The 751-nt window shown below is 47.4% G+C and overlaps 1 non-coding gene across 1 annotated transcript; it reads right to left on the bottom strand.

The window, feature by feature from the left end:
* Nucleotides 1-213: 213 nt before the first annotated feature.
* On the bottom strand, nucleotides 214-319 carry LOC141639594 (small nucleolar RNA R71). The gene has a single exon (XR_012542594.1). It is a non-coding gene; the product is annotated as a small nucleolar RNA R71 (small nucleolar RNA).
* Between the last annotated feature and the right edge of the window lie 432 nt (nucleotides 320-751).

Genomic DNA, 751 nt, shown 5'->3' on the forward strand with positions numbered 1-751 from the left:
ATATGGAGGTCTTTACGGACTACTGTTCTACTATCCCCGCCACAAAGGGGGTAACTCAAGACAAGATTAAGGAGGTGTTGTTTCCTTTGTCTTTGACTGACTCAGCCAGGGAGTGGCTGACTGACTTGGACCGTACAGCCGTAGGGATCACAAACTGGGAGACCCTTGCTCTTGCTTTTTATAAGAGATATTTCCCTCCGCAGCGCACTAATCAGCTGAGGGCGAAGATCACTAGTTTCAAGCAGGCACCTGATGAAACTTTCTATGAAGCTTGGTGCCGGTTCAAGAGGTTAGTGAGGTCTCTTCCTCACCATGGTTTTGATACGTGGTTTCTGTCCAATCAGTTCTACAATGGGTTGTATGATGACCACAGAGCCATACTTGATGCCTCATCCAACGGATGATTCCAAAAGAATACTGATGATGATAAGGGATGGGCAATTATTGACGAGATGGCGACCTATTGTGCCGAGTATGGGAACCCGAGGGATGGTATTCGAACAGTTCACGCGGTTGATAAGGCAGTCGTGGCTCAGCTGGAAGCCATGAATGCTCTTTTTGATAAATTGGAGCTGCATTCTACTGGAGAGCCTCAGACGGTCCATTTGCTTACTAGAGGGAAAGCGTCACATGTGAGAGGTGTGGGAGCAACGACGGTCATACTGCTGTTGGCTGTCTTACAGAGAAGGAACATGTCCTTGCTTTTCAATAATACAGGCAAGGAGGGGGTTCCTATTATAATAACCAAGGG

The sequence above is a fragment of the Silene latifolia genome, unplaced genomic scaffold (genome assembly GCF_048544455.1).
Source record: "Silene latifolia isolate original U9 population unplaced genomic scaffold, ASM4854445v1 scaffold_465, whole genome shotgun sequence".
Classification (NCBI taxonomy): domain Eukaryota; kingdom Viridiplantae; phylum Streptophyta; class Magnoliopsida; order Caryophyllales; family Caryophyllaceae; genus Silene; species Silene latifolia.